Source organism: Equus quagga, chromosome 16, assembly GCF_021613505.1.
Source record: "Equus quagga isolate Etosha38 chromosome 16, UCLA_HA_Equagga_1.0, whole genome shotgun sequence".
In the NCBI taxonomy this organism is placed as follows: domain Eukaryota; kingdom Metazoa; phylum Chordata; class Mammalia; order Perissodactyla; family Equidae; genus Equus; species Equus quagga.
This window is the reverse complement of record NC_060282.1, coordinates 57,491,081-57,508,829: the sequence shown is the minus strand read 5'-3', so window position 1 is coordinate 57,508,829 and position 17,749 is coordinate 57,491,081. Positions and strand designations below refer to the sequence as shown.

The 17,749-nt window shown below is 39.5% G+C and overlaps 1 protein-coding gene across 6 annotated transcripts in view; it reads right to left on the bottom strand.

The window, feature by feature from the left end:
- Window positions 1-17,749, bottom strand: part of FAM110B (family with sequence similarity 110 member B) — a 144,514-nt gene that overhangs the window by 113,748 nt on the left and 13,017 nt on the right. The window contains exon 2 of one of the 6 annotated variants that reach the window (XM_046641587.1): window positions 6,894-6,988. The exons of the other annotated variants lie outside the window; for them this stretch is intronic. The gene's annotated coding sequence lies outside the window, so the exon portion shown is untranslated. The remainder of the gene's footprint in view (window positions 1-6,893; window positions 6,989-17,749) is intronic. 6 annotated transcript variants of the gene reach the window in all.

The window sequence follows — 17,749 nt, the reverse complement described above, 5'->3', positions numbered from 1 at the left end:
ATATGAAATTTTAGGGAAGCAAAACTATAGCAATAGAAAGCAGATTAATTGCGGCCAAGGGTAACGGGGCTGGGGGAAGGGACTGACCACAAAGAAGCTTAACAGAACATGTTGGAGGGATGGAAGTGTTTTATATCACGGTTATAATTGCTGGTACATGACTGCATATTTGTGAAAATTCACTGAATTAGACACTTAACATCAGTGAATTTATTCATATATGCAGTATACCTCAACAAAACTGATTAAAACCAAAACAAAATGCAGTGCCACCATCATTTAACCTGAAAATCATTAACTTCATCGATAAGACCTGAAATTCCTTCAGCAGATGGTACTCAACATCCTCAAATACTTATCAAGGATTACAGCAATCAATAATGACTAAGTACCTTGAGACCACCGAAAAAGAAAGAGAAAAACCAAGTCAAAAATAGAGATACTAAATTATTCCATTTTTCTACAATTTCCAATAGGTTCTGCCTTTATAACAGATTTCCAAAAAGTGGCCTAATAATATTTATTCTAAGATAAACTTCCTCACCTCAATGTAAAAGGATAATCTTCCTAACACTACTGATAATCCATGGAGGGAACATATAGAAGACAGAAAAATTACCAAGAGATATTAGAAAAAAACCAACAAGTGTAGAAACTCGAAGAAATATGGCCAGATTATGAGTTGACTCCAAAATGATTCTTTAAAACGCTTTGACATATTAACTGGAAAACTGGACACAATTCTCTATGATGTAAATAAAGATATAAGACAGGCTCATCAAAGTTATAGCTGACTTTACGTTAAAAATGGCTAAAATGTTATATAACAGAATTGTGATTCAAAATGTGTGGCGATGGAACAATTTCATAGCATTAATATCAAACACAGGTCAAGAAAACCAAATTGCATTCCTTCAACAGATATTTCCTGAAGGGCTACCATGTGTTGGTCACTACACTAGATAGAGAAAGACACCAGGATTAAGGGCGAGCCCTTACCCTTCCAAAGTTAATCATCCAAAAAATGTAAGTAATGCACCCCATGGTAGAAGTTATAAACTAATTAATCTGAAAAAGAACTACGAGTTTGCGTGTATCACTCAACTCTTAAGTATGGCAATAAAGACTAGCAAAACTGCAGACTGAACTAAAAGAAGTATCGATTTCAATACAAACACACACAAGTCTGACTCTGCTGAATTATTGGGGTCCGGGTAACATTCTACCATGCTCTCGATGTACTCATTACAAGCCCCCTTCCAAAGCCCAGTTTAGGTGCCTGAATCTTCTGCAGTGTTGCCATCTCCCCACTACTAAATCCCTCTGGTGATGCAGGAGCCTGGAATTACCCTGCACCTGCTACACGATGCAAGCTGATGTGAGCACTATCGGATCTTGACAATCGGAGGCATGGGCAGACAGGAAGGGGAAGTGCCTGGGAGTCGGGGTGAAAGGTGAACTGTCATATGATGGAAGAGACATCATTCTGAGTGGCAGAAATTATAGAGAGGCAACATGGCTCACGATAAGAGCATTCCAGCATTGAACAATCTCAAATTTGAAATACAGCCTCATAAGGTAGGGAGCCTCATAAGGTAGGGAGACCATAAGTTTACTGAACTAAGAATTTAGCCATACTCTATTCCCAATATTTCATCGTAATGTGCTACCTGGATCACTACCATCACCTCACAACCTGTTTCCCAATGCCCAGATTTTCAACCTTGTAGGTGGTAGCAAAATTGATCTTTCTCATATCCAGTTATGATCACGCCCTCCTATTGTGCCCCCATGCTACTGCCCTTACACTCTTTCAGTGACTCTCCACCACCTACAGCATGAAGGCCAAGCACCACTCAGACTGGCACACAGGGCCCCCCATCAAATCTTTGCCACTCTCCCTCATATGCTGCATCCAGCAACTCTGCACCACTGCAGAACCCTCTCATGGTGCTATGCTTTTTTTTGCCTTCACACCGTGCACATACCATTCACTGTCTGAAATATCTTTCACGTCTCCTAATGTGCGTCTGGATACTGTAACCCACTCGTCCTTAGCCCACAGTTGAGACAATCCCTCCATCGAGAAGCACTCCCTTGGCCTCTCCGTGCTTTTACCACTTCCTCATCTCCTCGAAAACATTCACCCTAGATCTAGAGATTAGTTATGGCTGTTATCTCCCCAATAAACCATAAACCCTTGGCTGGTTATCTTAATCTCCAGGACTTAGCCCAGAATGTGACACTTTATAGATATTTTTGAACACGTCAGAGATTCCAAGATAGTCCAGTTCTATATGTCCTGTCTGACCTTATACCCATCAGCAATGTATCCACTTGGGTTATGCAAGAGGTACAGAGTAAGTTCAGGCAAATGCTGTCATCTTGAGGCTACAGAAGCTAGAAGGTGGACAACTCTCTAAAGGATTCAGGCAGCCTTAAGTTGGGATACAGCATTGGAGCCAAAATGATTACTGAAAGGACATCAAGGGGCATTCTGAAGTCAGCTGGGTTCAAATCCTGCTTCCACGCCTTCACTATGTGACCTTGAGTAACTAACTTCAACCTCTCAAAGCACCAGTTTCCCAGTCTGTCAGATGGAGATCACTATAGCCCTTACCTCAAAGCATCACTGCGAGGACTAAATACCAATGTATCATAAGGGAGTCAGCAAAGGAACCAGTACATGGCACTCCCTAAATGTGGGCTGACTGCTCAGCAACCTCCTGCTGCTCGCTTCTTCACCACCAAGTGGAAATAAAATCTACTTTGGAGTAAAGTGCTTCAACAAAAATGTGTAAAAATGCCAGGCACATAGTCACTTAAGAAAGGTTTCTTCTTTTTCAGTTATGGATCATTGATTTGTGAACATTCTAGAAAATTACCTTTCCTTTCCAAAAGGCAGGATTATACAATTAGAAACATCTTCTGGAGGTTCAAACTAAAAAGACCATTATCACCGTAATGCTCTGCAAATGCTGTGAAGACACCTTAAAAAGAGGCCTTTTATGCATTTCAATAATTAATTGATTTGCACTGAGTTAAAACAGATCCCTATATTTCTCTGGGCTTTACAAAAGAGAAAAAGCACACTGAAAAGTTTCATTAAATTCACTCAAATGTATCGCATCACTTTCGTTCACTGATTTTCTATAAACAGTAACACTTAGCAAACCCACATAGGTCAAAGAAATGTTGTATCTGAGAGAGAAATTTCTGAAAAATGTCATAATGGAAAACCTGTAAAATGCTTACTACAATGTCAATATCACAAATTTCTTTTAAGGATAAATGCAGTTGGTTCCAAATAATACATTTTTTACAGAGTGTTGCACACACCTCAAATGTTCATTTTTAACACTCTTAAAACCGATACTCAGACACACAACTTATTATACAAATAAATGGTTTTAAAGCTAAAACGTTATTAACTGGTTATGATCCAATTACTAATATTGTCATTTTCTAGGTTTTAATGATTTTAAGTCAGTAGCTGGAAATAATACCTCATTTGGAAAAGATCAATAAAATTACAAAGAAACACAGTTTATAGCAGTCTCCAGCCTAAATGCCAGCAGCAGCTGCATGGAACTGTTATTTAGACGCAGGAGCATGAATATAAACAAGAGTGATTTTGATACACTCTGTGGGACTCATATGCTACTCTGGGAAGAAAGAAGCGAGGAGCTGCTTTCCTCAAAAATTTTCGAGCTGTACACCCCCAGTGATGTCCTAAATCCCAAAGATAGGAAGAGAGATTTTCTTTTTGGTCAGCACGGCTCTTCAAAAGTCACTGTACTTCTCTGTCCAGCAGAAACTGTTGTAGAAAATATGTATTTTACAGTCACTCAAATCTTTATGTGCAAAATCCCTTATTCACCTACATGATGGAAAACATCTTCTTCAAGATAAAACACAGGAGTAAGCAACTCACTACAATCTAAGTAGAAAGCATTTATCTTATTTGGAGGCTGATCTTAAAATTTTTTTCAATTTTTTATCATGGTAAGATACACATAACATAAAATTTATCATCTTCACTATTTTTCAGAGTACAATTCAGTGGTATTAAAACATTCGTGATGTTGCATAATCATCACCACCGTCATTTCCAGCACTCTTTTTGTCTTGTAGAACTGACACTGTACACCCATCAAATAATAATTCTCCACCCTCCCCTCCCCTAGCCCCTGGCAGCCACTGTTCTACTTTCTGTCTCTATGATTTTGACTACTCTTAAGTATTTCATACACGTGGAATCATACAGTATTTGTCTTCTTGTGACTGGCTTATTTCACTTAGCATAATGTCCTCAAGGTTCACCCATGCTGTAGCCTATGTCGGAATTTTCTTAACTTTTAAGGCTAATATTGCGTTGCACGTAGATGCCACATTTTGTTTCTTCATTCCTCTATGGATAGACACTTAGGTTGCGTTCACATTTTAGCTACTGTGAGCAACACTGCTATGAACGGGTGTACAAATCTCTCTTCGAGACCCTGCTTTCAGTTCTTTTGGGTATATACACCCAGAAGTGGAACTGCTGGGTCAGATGATAATTCTACTTGTACAAATAATCATTTTTTAATGACTATATTAAATCGGTCACTATGTTCCTTAAAAAATAAAAATAGAAATTATGTAATATTAACTAACGCTAGAATATCATAGCAAGAAATCATGCCAACAAATTTCTGTTTTCTGCTACAATTATAAACTGGCAATTTTCCATCCTTCCAGGGATCTCCAAATAACAAATAAGAGTGTTGATGAGATTCAAATCTCCCTTCTTTTTTCCTTAAAAACTTAGTCTCCATTAAACATTCAGTACTGGACTACAATAGGGACTCTAAGCATCACGTAAGCTGTTTGAAAGACACACACGCTCCCCATTCTCATCAAGCACGTGGGCATGACTTTCCCACATTGTTTCTTTGGTCCTCAAGAGACCAATCTCTGTTTAACAACGCTGAGGTCTGGAGCTCTCCTGTCTAGGTGAGAAGCATAATTGGAGTCCCTTTCAAGTGCTTGCCAGAGCAGGCGGCAACGATTTGAGGCCAAAGAATCTCTACTTTTAGCTTTCTCTAAAAAAAGCTATTCGTCTCATTAATAAGCAAGTGTAAGACAATGCTAACAACAGCACTGGTATTTTCTGCTATCCTACAAAAATTAAGCGTAATGTTAATAAAATGTAATACAATCTACTGTGCACTTCTCTTTTTTTAATGCCTAAACACAGGCTTTATTGAGACAACATGTTTTATATTATGACTTTTTTTTTAATTGTGGTAAAATACATACTTATAAAATTTACCATCCTAACTACTTTTAAGTGTATAGTTCAGTGGCATTAAGTACATTCACACTGTTGTCCAACCATCATCACCAGCTGTCCCCAGAAAGCTTTTCACCTCGCAAAAGTGAAATTCTCTACCTGGTCAACATTAACTTCCCGTTCTCCTCCCCCCAGCCCCTAGCAACCACTGTTCTGCTTTCTCTCTATGAATCTGACCACTCTAAATACGTCATATAAGTGGAACCATACAGTATTTGTCTTCTTGTGATGGCTTATTTCACTTAGCCTAAGTCCCCAAGGTTCGTCCACAAGGCAGCAGGTATCTACTGGGCACTTCTCACTTCTCATGTGACAGGAAAGCCTTAGCCTCAGAACAGAAACATACAGCCAGGTGCCTCTCCCTGTGAAGCCTTGTGAATGGCTAAATATAAGCCGTCATGTTTATGAAAGCGAGAGCCTGATTGCACTAGGAGGATCCAGAGAGCCTACCCGCATCAACCGCGTCACAGAATGCTGCACACAGCTCCCTTCTCCCTGGAGCACCCCTGAAACCCTCAATGCTGGCTCCCAGCAAGGGAGCAAGTGGAGTGTGTGAGCAGGCCATCTCTGTCAAGTAAGGTAAGGTTTCATATTGACTGTCTGCTATATGCTATCTTTAGGGCTTCAGGGAAATTAATGTCAAGATAAATGACTGGACAGGAAAGACTGACACTGTGAATAAACACCAGATTAATGGCTCCATTACATTTAAGGCAATTTTGCTATCTTAACGGCGATATTAAATTGCATGATAAAAAATACAACTTGCTCCATAAAATACAGCATTTGTTATATGACCTTTTGCAGTGTTTCTTTGGCTGTTTGGCTGTTTTAGGTAAGCCTTGTTCCTCAACTAAATTAAATGTTTCACAAACACAGTCTGAATTCTTCTATGTCCATTATGTTCCACACTCAAATCAATGTCCACAATAAAGGAGCTACCGGATAAACTACTACTGGCTGATCAAAAAGTAATTGATAGGACAATCAAACACATAAAAAATAAACTGCTTAATCATCAGGAAAAAAAAAGTAGTTGAACAAGGTAGTATTTATAGCTTAGTGGTTAAAGACATACGTTTTGTAGTCAAACAATCCCAAATTAGAATCGCAGTTCTACTCAGGGTTGCTCTGAATTAAATAACAATACATTGAACACCACTGGCTTGTAACCTAAACAGAGTAAATAATCAATTACACTTCAACCATTAGTAGCAGAAATGTTATTGCAATGGAGTGAATGTTTGTGTTCCCCCAAAATTAGCATGCTGAAATCCTACACCCCAATGTGATGGTACTAGGAGGTGGTGCCTTTGGGAGTTGATTAGGTCATGATGATGGAACCCTCATGAATGGGATTAGTGCCCTTATAAAAGAGACCCCAGAGAGCTCCCTTGCCCCTGCTGCCCTGTGAGGATACAGGAACGTCACGTCTATGAACCAGGAAGTGGGCTTTCACCTGGACCTTGGACTTCCCAGTCTCCAAAACTGAGAGAAAGAAATGTTTGCAGTTTAAGCCACCCAGTCTACGGCAGTGCAAACAGACTGAGACACTTACGGATCTGCTGTATGCATCTTCAACTTTTCCTGTTTTCTGACTTGCATTTGATTGGGCAGCTTCATAACTGAGAAGGAGTTGGTCTCACGCAAGTCCTAGAGAACAATGTTTGATTTTACTTTTTGTTCCCTTTCAGATAGCCTATTTTGTTGGCAGCCATCACTAACTAGGTGTGGTTCATTAGTATTATAAATTTTAGTCCTGGAAAAAGGAAAAATTAGAAGAATGTCACTCAATACTTCAACTGGGCACTGATCATCTGCCAGTACTTTCCACGGTCAAACCCAACCAGAAACCAGAGGGCAGGAGAACTCACTGATGGTCTACATACTTCTGAGCATTTACTTTAAAAATGCATATGAGACTTCCATTTCCAGTTAGGCTACAGAGCACGTGAAACGCCTTTTAACTTATGGTAACAGTAAATTTCACCTGGGCAAAATAAAAACATACTGTTCTGTGGGTCTAGGGAAGAGTAATAAAGGCAAAGCAGCCTGATGACCCACACTTTAACAAGAAACAAGGCCTTCACAGGTGAGCTGAAAGTCAGTCTAAGCTGCACATCTGAGGGCTGTGCCTAGCTAGGCTGGATCAGGGCAAAGGGGAGCCCACAGAGAGACTCACAGGTACGACGAGAGAGCCTTACATGACAGTGTGAGCTGGCAGGACAGAATAGAATCCGGAAGAACAACAAATGCAAAAAAGCAAATTACCTTTCCTAATAAGTCTTCTGACCTACCCTATCCCCAAAATGAGATAAAAAAGCAACAGTGGAAAGGTTGGAGGCCAAGGGAAATCACATGGCCCATGCATTCTCATGCTGCTTCAGTCTCGGAATCCAAAGGCGAATCAAAAGTGTCTAAAACCCTAGTCCAATCCACTCCCAGCTGAAATCCTGACAAAGATAAAAAAAAGCATATTAGATGAGCTCACTCTAATTAAAGTGCAACTCACACCTTAGCTAAATTCTGAGGGATCTGAATGTTCAGCTCCTCACCCTAACCTCCATTAAGAAGGAAGAGCTTGGGTCAAGCCCAGTGGCATAGTGGTTAAATTCAGGTGCTCTGCTTCACTGGCCCAGAGTTGACAGGTTCAGATCCTGGACACAGGCCTGCACACCACTCATCAAGCCATGCTGTAGCAGTATCCCACATATAAAATAGAGGAGGATTGGCACAAGCGTTACCTCAGGGACAATCTCCCTCATCAAAACAACAACCAAAAAAGAGGAAGAGCTTGTGCTCTCTGAGCAATGAAACAAAATACTATACTTCAGTCTCTACCATTTTATTCACAACACCTGGAATACAATTTAAATAACAAAATATATAAAGAAATAGGAAATTGTGATCCATAATTAAGAATTAACACAGTTAATAAGAACAGAATCACAGATGACTCCATGAATAAAATTAGTAGTTAAGGACTTTAAAACAACTATGGTATATATGTTAAAGAATTTATAGGAAAATAAGTATAGAGTAAGAGAAGAGATGGGTTATTTTAAGAAAGAATAGAAACTCTAAAATAGAACTAAATAAAAATCGAGGACTAAAAATATAATATTTCAAATAAAAAATTTATTGGATGGGTTTGTTAGCTGGACATTAAAAAAGAACAAGTCAGTAATCTTAAATTTTCCAAATTAAAGAGAGAAAAAGAACAGGAAAAAAATTAACTAAGTATCAGTGACTTGGAAAATAATATCAATCAATCAAAAATATGGATAATTAGAGGAGAGGAAAGGAGAGAGATCAATGAGATTAAAAATATTTCATGAAATGTGACTGAACTGTATCAAATTTGAAAAACATCAACCCACCAACCCAAGAAGCTCAATGAATTCCAAGCAGATAAATATAAAGAAAACCAGAACTAGGTATACCATAGTCTAATTGCTGAAAACAAAACATAGAAAGAAAAATTTTTTAAAAACAAGGGGATAAAAAAAGACATCACCCAAAGGGAAACAAAGATAATAATTAATGATGGCAAGTTTCTCATTAGGAACAAGACAAGCAAAAACGCAACAACATATTTAAAGTGATAAAAGGAAAAAAGAAAGCTGTCAACTTAGAATCCTAATCTTGGCAAAATTATCCCTCAAAAATGAAGGCAAATTAAAGAAGTTTTCAGCTAAATGGAAGCTAAGAAAATCTGCCACTGGCAGACCCACTTTATAATAAATGATAGAGGAGATCTTCGAGTTGAAGGCAATAATACCAAATAGAAAAACTCAGATGTACAGGAAGGAATGAAGATTGCAGGAATAGTAAAAGTATCAATAAATATAAAAAAGTATCTTTTTCTTTTAAAAAAAAATTTAAAAGATAATTGGCTGAAAGCAAAACATAATAATATATTGTGGGGTTATAACATATGTAGACATAAATATATAACAACAGCACAAAATATGGGAGGAAGGTAAACGAAAATTTATGGTTGTAAGATGCTTAGATACAATGCAAAGTAATAATATCAATTCAACGTAGAGGACCATATATATGTAAAGAATATGCATATACTATATACTATATACATGTTCTAGAACAACTAGTAAAAAAAATAAAACCAAAGCTGGCCTAAAAAGCCAAGGAGATCAAATGAAATACTAAAAAATACTCGATTAATCAAAAATGAAGCGATGAAGCAGGAAAGGACAAACACATCAGACAAAGAAGAGAATACAAATAATAAGAGAGCAGACTTAAAATGAACTGTGTCAATAATTATATTAAACGTAAATGGATGAAACCCTCAATTAAAAGGGAGAGTTTTTAAGACTGGATTAAAAAAGCAACAGCTAACTATATGCTATTTATAAAAGGCACACTTTAAGTATAAAGACCAGATAAGTTAAAAATAAAAGAATAGAAAATACATATATTTAAAGTATATATATAAAAAGTATATATACCATGGTGTGTGTGTGTGTGTATGTCATGCACATACTAATCACAGAACACTGGTGTGGCTAAACAAAGTAGACTTCAAGATAACAAGTATCCCCAGAAATAACAGAGGGCAATATATAGTGATAAAAGAGTCAATTCAGCACAAAGACATTAAGAGTTTTAAATGGGTATGTATCTCAAACTAAATGAAGCAAAAATCTAGAAACTAAAGAGAGAAACAGACAAATCCACAATCATAGTTGGGAGATTATCACTCTACACTCAATAACTGATAGAATAAACAAAAAAAACTGATAAGCATAAAGAAAACTTTAATATTTGAGCATTCAAAGACATAATAATTAACTAGCATGTACATTCTTTCCTAAATAAACTTTAATGTTTGAGCATTTAAAAACATAATAATTAACTAGTATGTACATTCTTTCCTAAATAAACACTACATTCTATAGCCCTGTGAAATGGAAACAGAAGCCTACTCTTTCAGGTTTGAGAATAAAATGATCGAAATATGTGAGTGCTAATAACAGTGCATTATGAAATACAGGGCAATCCCAAACACTAAAATATCCTTTTTTTAATAATTCTTATGAATCCTATTCTTTATGGCTTTCCCCAGTCCTAGGGAACTACACGACATTAGTATTGGTCTGGGCTCTTGTATTCAGGTATTTTTCAGCTTTGGTTCTGACACAAGTATTAAATACATCATTAGCACCTTTCAGCTACTTACTCAAATGAAATATCAAATCAAATCTATTATCAAAAATCAAACAGTGTGTTGCTTTCCAAGGTACTGAGGCTTATCAGTATCTTCTTTCACAATTTATTTTTTAGAGACTTTGGAAATCTCTCAGAAAACATTGTTATAATGTCTGCTGTCATTACACTCAGAGTTTTCCCAATTAATCAGCCCTTGGTCTTCATGCCCCTCAAAGCCACACAAAGAAGAGGCTGCTTCCCCTCTCCACCCACACTGATGCAAAGTTCAAGCCTGAAGCAAGGCTCGGCTCTCAACCCCATCCACAGTAAGCACCACCTGAAGCCCTTCCCTAGAGATAAAGAAGCCTAAGGTGGGGCCCTGAAGTCTTTATTTTAAATATGTATCTCAGGTGATTCTTATGAAAAACCAGCTTGCACCTTAACTCTACCTTCAGGTTTTCACAAAGATGCAGATAAACACTCAGCCCTGCACTCACTGGCCACAAGACCTTGTGCATGTCAATGAATCTCCTTCCACCAGTCGCTCATCTTTAAAATGGAGACATCCCCACCCTGCAGGAGTAAAGGACTAAAGGAAGCAGCACAATGCCGTAAACCGAGCAGGTGCTCAAACCTTTGTTGAAGGAATGGATGAGAAAATACGTACAGCAGGCAACACGGTCATGCCCATGCTGCGTAGTTCAGAAGCAAAGACTTACAGGATGATGTCCAAACTCCGCTACCCACCACACTATGTTTCTCCACTCCTCGAATCTTTCCCCAATTCAAGCATTTCACTTTACACTGCAAAACTAAACTGCTTGAAATGCCCCAGACTTGCCATGCTGTTTCACGCCTCAGTCCCTTGACTTGGTATGACCCTCTGGCTAGAATTTCCCTCCTGAATTTCTCCCTCAGCTTCCCACTCCCAGCTCATCCCGCCACCTAGCTAACACCTTAAAAGGCTCAGCTCAGATGGGACCTTCTTCAAGAAAGCCTCCCTGGACACATCTCCTCCCCCACCTTTTAGGCTGAGCACATTGTACTCACTGTACCATCTTCTCCTGGGCTCCTGGAGGGCAAAGAACATGGCAGATGTCTGCCTGGAGCATTTCCCAGTGCAAGGCAGCACCTCAGGAAACTTGCTGATATGTGGTGTTAGGCAGCAAGCCAGTCTGGGACGTTATGAAAGATCATCCTTCCGGCAGTTCCCTGGCCAAGAATTTGACCTATAACCAAAGCAGTTCCAACAGCTCCCGGAAAGGCCCCAGGTGGAGAGGAACGGAGCTCCCTCTGCCCACCAACAACCAGCATCGCCTGTCCCCTAGCTGAGCCACCTTGAATGCAGCGCCTGCAGGCCCGGTCCAGCCTTCAGGAGACTGCAGCCCCAGCAACACCCTGACTGCAGCCTCCTGAGACACCCTGAATCCCCACGGAAATGTCAACATGGGAAACCTTTATCATTGTGAGCCACTAAATTTGGGGTCACTTGTTATGCAACAATAGATAACACAGATTTTACTTCAACTCCCAGGTTTCTTTTTGACCAGTATAATCATTTATCTAAAAGTATCTATTTCACAGATAAAAAAAAAATCATCAAAGGGGCAGAGAGAATACATGTTCTAGTTCCCTCACCAAAGAGACATCGGATTTCTCAGATTCTAAAATTGTTTAAAAGATACCCTAGTTTCTGTTTTGTGAGGTTTTCAGATTAAATGGGTCAACCATATAATTAAACCATAAAAATAGAATGAGTCGAATGATATAATAAGAAATAGTTCAATATTCCATGAGTTAAATTTGTTTCCAAATAGGACTTATTTTAATTATAGAATACACGTCACTAGATGTCAGATTAAATCCTTGTAACTTTTTAAAAACATGCTTCAGTTCACTAAGCGCAGTTTTACTTAAGGACCCAAGACTAAACTTCAAAATTATCTCCACTATATTCCTCCAAATTTAATCAATTTAATAGTATCTACATTAACTTCTGTTGAAATAAGAAAAAGTGTTCCAAGAATGTAAATTTTATGTACTCTAAAACAAAAAAGAGCCAAGCTGTCTGAAAATAAAGAACATCAACTCATCAGCTAAAAAAATGACAACTCCCAAGAAAAGGATACTCTTTCATAAAAATATTTTTTTTAAATCTTAGGAAATAAGTACATTTTCACAGCCCAAAGTCTTGATGTTAACAAAGATATCTCTTAATCACTACATTTAAAAATATTTTATAAAAGCTGAATATGCTCCAAGAAGAGATTTCCACTAAAAATTTTTCTTTTAAAATAAAATATGAAGATCATAGTTTTGCTTCCCAGTGTCTAAAAATGCTTGATAAATGGCAACCCCAAAAGCAAATTATAACTGTACTAATATTTTAAACATGAAAATCTGCACAGACTAAAAACATATGCAAAATGGTTGGGGACAACACACATATGCGTGGCTTATTAAGCAGAAGTGTTATAAGAAAAATTACACACTTTGTTTCAGATTCTTGATGAGAAGGTTAAAGCCTGTGACACCACAGGTCGTCGTCTCTAGGACTCTTATAATCCTTTATGCCCTACTCAGCATTTTCCCTACAAAACTTCCACCTTTAATCATCCTCCCTCCTACCCAGGATCCTGCAAAGCTCACCGCACCGGGCGGCTCTCCAGTTTAGCACCATGCGCCTCTAAAAGGAGGCCTTCACCCAGACGAGCAGTTCAACATCATCAGGAAGCATGTTACAATGCAAACTGTCAGGCCCTCCCTGGACCCACTGATCAGAAACTCTGGGGAAAGACTGGCAATTTGTTTAACCCTCCAGGTGACTCTGGTGTGCTACAGTGTGCAAACCACTCACAGAGATCACGGCCTCCTAAAGCCACCTGTGTGTCACTGTCACCTCAGAGGCGACATTCACAGTCCCCTCAATTCCCACTTGGGGGAGGGTAGCCCAGGACACTACACAATCCCAAGTGTTCTTACTGGCTCGACAGTGGACCACGGAGTCGGTAATCCTGAAGGGCCTTTCAAGGAAGAACTGATGGCCCCAATAGTTCCCATTTTGCTTGGCCCTTTGCCAAGCCAGAGAGAACAGAAGGCAAAAGCATTAACTACACACGTAGATGCCGGGATCTTAATGCACAGAAATACCCTGTTCCCAGGAGGCCCACGTTCCAGTCTCATTTCTAGCATAGTGGCAAAGGCTCCAGAACTGAAGGCCGGCTACCTCACTCCTCTCCTCCTCAGCTAACAAGCATTTATCAGTTTATTTCAGTGTTAAAGAGAGATGTGACTTTGTTTTCCAACACTGTGGCCCTCAGAGAGTGCCCTGAATAGACTCCGTTAAGTCTACCATGGAGCAGAGCTTCTAAAGAAGGATGAAATAAACGCAAAATGAGAAGTAAAAAAGATGGTGCTAGAAATGGCAACAGCCACGGTGGGTTATGGGTGAAGTTGACATGTGTCAGGATAAAAATAATTGCGGCCTCAGCACGGCGGACAGAAAGCCAACTGTCCAGCCCTTCCAGACCCCTCCTCCCCATCTCAACAATAGAGTCCACTTCATATGACAGCCCATTCTGGTCTGGGGCACCTCTGACCGTCATTAAGTTGAAACCTGCCTCCCTATCACTTTCCCCCATGGGTCTTGGTTTGACAATCTGCAGAACACACAATTCGATAATCCCTCCACCCCACAAAGGCCTTCCCAACACAGTCAACTACTGTGTATGAAGCCCAGGTGTGCACCAGGCTGGGGTGGTAATCTTGCACAAGACAGCACTGCACACCCACATGAGCCCCTAGTGTGGATCTGAGGATAGCCATTGGGCACATCCCAAACCCTCCCCCTTCATACTTTTATGCTGGCCTTGAGATTTCTTGCTGTTATATTCCATCTTTGACACATTTAGGTAAAGATCCTGGAACAGGTATTTGTCTTCTCTTGCAGTATTGAGACAAATCTTCATTAAGCAAAGCCCAGCCAACCTCAGTTCGAGTATACAGCCTAATTCCAAACATGGCCTTTCAGGAGGGGGAGATCCTCTAGGAAAACCCATCTGAGGGTCATCAAAAGCACTCCCAGGCCTGCAGAAGGGACATCCCAGAGTGGAGTGGAACTCAGAGCCTCTCGGAGCAGCAGGCAGGGAGGCTGCAGGCAGGGAAGGCAAACATGGGAATGCTCACTCCACCCTGCCAACTCAGGGGGATGAACACGCGCCCCCAGGAAAGGGAAGACCAGGCTGGGGAGGGCAGTGGGGGCCTCTCTAGCACAGGCAAGGCTGCAGCCCTGGCTCACTGAGTGCATGTGCTATACCAGCTCTTCCACTCCCCAACAACTTGAAGATTCTGTCTCACCTCTGGTGTCCCCATTAGTAAGATGGGACCATAGTCATACCACCCCTGCAGGGTTGTTCTGAAAAAGAAATGAGATAACCCCAGGTGAACACCATCAGCCCCACACATGCACAGGAACCCAAAGGTCTGGCTGCCAGGCACTGCGACCACCCAAATACGCCCAGAGAGTGCCCTGTCACGGCCCAGAAACATCACCAAATCTCCCTTTTTTTCTACTTAGGAGATAATTAAGTTGTAAGAAGTTTTCCCCCCTCATAAGACTTGATAAAACTTGTAATTTTGAACAGAAAAAAAAAAAACGTGGCCTCTAAATATTAACATCTACAAAAAAAATACACAAAAAATAAAAATGCTGCCCACCACTGTTTTGATATTTAATATGAAAGCTTCAACAATATATATAATTGTTGCATATATACAATTATATAATATATATATATTATACATGTATATATACAATTATATATATAATATATATAATTATATAAATTATATATATAATATATAAATATCAAATATATAACTCCTACCTCCCCAAGGTAAAGAGTCTAAACAACCAACTTATAGACCAAAAAATACAAAGAAAGCCTCTAGTTTTACTTTAAACCTGGCCTTCTTTCACAAAAAGATGAGATACCTTCAAGAATAAAATAAAATAAAATCAGAGGAAAACAGAAAATTAAAATTCCAGGATCTCGAGAAAATTAAAGCCTAGAATAGAGGTCAAGATAGAGAAGAAACCAGCCATAATTCCCTACTAAGTTGCTATCGTGGAGCTTCAATTTTGCCTAAAGTTTATTGTTTATGATCAAATTATTTGCCTTGCATGTTTTCGACAAACTTTTAAGCGTGTAAACCGTAGACAGGTGATAACAATGCAAAAGGTACTGACAACATCTCCACCAAAATACAGGGAGAGATGGCATGTGGCCACCTCTGGAATATCCGTCAACCAAACTGGATAGCAGCACGGACAAGAGGGCCGCTCCGTCAGGAGGCCATCCTGGGAGGGTCTGGGGTAACTCCTCACCACCTCAAAGTTCCCAGAGCCACTCACTACATACTTAGGAAATCAAAGTTGAAGGAACCAAAGCAGCGATGGGCTATGTAAACTCTTGAAAGAATTTTCCACAACAAATAAGCCCCTTAGATTGCTAAGAGCTCAGTAGGTTCATAACTTTCAACTAAAGTTCAAAAAGCCTGACCAGAAAGCAGAATTATCGGCTTCTGTATGGATGCAGCCAAACAGGCACCTAGGGGCCAAAGCCAGAATGTTCTTTGAGAAATAACAGTTTGACGGCCACTCTATCTAGTACATGGGACCTTACCAGTAAACCCCCAAAAGTACATTGCCAAGATGATTTTGTCCTGGAAATTTTTCAAAGCAGGTATTACCAAGCTTTCTACCAAAGCTTTAGAAAAAAATCTCACATATTTATATGTGGAATCTAAAAAAGTCGAACTCACAGAAGCAGAGAGTAGAATGGTGGTTGCCAGGGACTTGGGGGGGGGGGGGGGGGGGGTGGGAGAAATGGGGAGATGTTGGTCAAAGGGAGCAAACTGTCGATCATAATATGAATAAGTTCTAGAGGCCTAATGTACAACATGGAGACTACAGTTAATAAGAATAACCGTACTGTATACAGTTTTTATTGTTGTATAAATTGTTTATATATTGTATAATAACTAATAATACTGTATTGTCTACTTGAAATTTGCTAAGAAAATAGATCTTAAGTGTTCTCACCAAAAACAAAGTAACTACGTGTGATGATGTATGCGTTAATTAGCTTAATTGTGGTCCTCATTTCACAATGTATACATACACCAAAACATCACACTGTATATTTTAAATATGCATAATTTTTATTTGTCAATTATGCCTCAACAAAGCTGGAAACATAAATAAAACCGATTAGGATAAAAAAACCTCACACAAATTAAGTTGCTATATATTAAGTTGTTGGATATGAACCATTAAAGATAATGATTTTAGTTTTAGACCAATTAATACTAAGTCATTCTTTGTGGCAAGAATTAGAAACCAGGATCCAGGCAAGTGGTCTGAAATCAGCAGAGGTGGGGACATTCTCTGACTGCCCAGCACCTGACTCATACGTGCCTCTGTCGCCGTGCTGCCACAGGATCCAGGATTTATTTAAGTTTTCTCTCCCCCTGGATGAAATTGTGAGGTTAGGGCCAACAGAGTATTAATCTTCATTCCCAGCACCAGCGTAGTGCCTGGGCACATATGCAGTCAATAAATGTGGTCCATGAACGCCTCCAGACCATTCCGCAGACACGGCCGGTGTGGCACAACCTTTCTCTTAGACCACCGAAGCCTGATCAAACTTGACCTCTTCACAAATGATCTTAGTCTATGTTCTCTCATGTCACTGAAATGAAACAAGCTCTATGGGGAGCCCGAGAGCATCCCCAGCCCGTCAGACAATCAGTACAAGATATTCTGAGAACTGAGTTCAACCAGCTCCAGACACAGCCACGCTATCAACCGCACTCAGTTCCCTAAATTGTCCTTGACTTATGAGAGGAGATGCTCCAAATGCATCACAGAAAGCCAAATAGAAATCTACAGAATTGTTCTGATCTCTTGCCCAGTAGCCTTACGGAAAAAAATGAGGTCAGCCTGGCATGATTTGTTCTTAGTGAAACTATTCTTGCTTTTAGTTATTACTACTTCCTTTTCTACAAGTACACAACCATCTGCTTAACACTATGTTTTAGAAGGCTGCCAAGGATATGGAGTAAAATCAATGAACTGTAGTGTCTTGAACAGCATCCTCCAATGGAAATATAATGCAAGCCATTAATGTGAGGCACATATGTTATTTTAAATTTTCTTATAGCTACATAAAAAATTTA